Source organism: Atta colombica, unplaced genomic scaffold, assembly GCF_001594045.1.
Source record: "Atta colombica isolate Treedump-2 unplaced genomic scaffold, Acol1.0 scaffold96, whole genome shotgun sequence".
In the NCBI taxonomy this organism is placed as follows: domain Eukaryota; kingdom Metazoa; phylum Arthropoda; class Insecta; order Hymenoptera; family Formicidae; genus Atta; species Atta colombica.
The window spans coordinates 1,929,370-1,930,302 of record NW_017259590.1 but is presented as its reverse complement, the minus strand read 5'-3'; positions in this window follow the sequence as shown (position 1 = coordinate 1,930,302).

Below are 933 nucleotides of genomic sequence, written 5' to 3'. Positions count from 1 at the left end.
ATATATATATATATATATATACGTAACGGCTGAGTTTTCGTTCTCGATTACTTTTCGGAAGGAACGAAGTTGGATATCAACACGCGCATGGATATCGTTCTCGCGATTAATCGTAGATTAGCCAACCGAGCTCGACGGTGACATCCGATGATGAGTTGGAAACTGCATCGTTGTCCTTCCGCCGACAATTTTCAGACGTCTTCTCGACGACATTCGATACAGACAGCCCGTGCCGCGCTGTCGACCCACGTTCTTCCTCTCTGATGCCCACCGGCAGGTGCAGACGAGGAGCCTCACACGAATTGGATCACGACAGAGTTTCGAGCACCGTCGGTCCCGGCTTGAACGATGGCGTGATCGACGAACACAACGTGATCTCTCTATCGAGACATGTACACGTCGCCAGGGTCCGTAGCACGAGCGATGGGAGTGTCTCTTCCTCGAAGCCGGGCCCTCCTCCGATTCCTTCCTTCCTTTCTTCTCTCAGATTAATCTCGATTTTTTTCGATCTCTTCGAAAAAATCTCCACAGAGTTGTTTCAAGCTCTTCCTGCCGGCGAAAGCTCGAATTGATCAAGTTTTTCACTTCCGCTGCCGTGGAATTCTGATGATTTTTCCAAATTTTCTCGTAAATCACAAAGTTCAAGGACTTTTTTGTGTCGATCCTCGATGAGCGAATCGATCCTGGAAATGACAACAGTAAATATCAGGTGAGCGAGAGAGTGACAATCGTGCAAATATGAGCGGAAAGGAAGAAAGAGTATCGTGCTATAAAATGAGTCCACGTAACGCGTTAATGAGCGGAACGAATAAAAAAATTGCGTCGTACATTACGCGTTCGACGCGTTTTGCATTCGGTGACGAGCTCGTAATAGTTGCAAATAGTTGTTTCTAGCTTATCTGTGAGGTAATCAGCGGAATCATTAGCGAACAA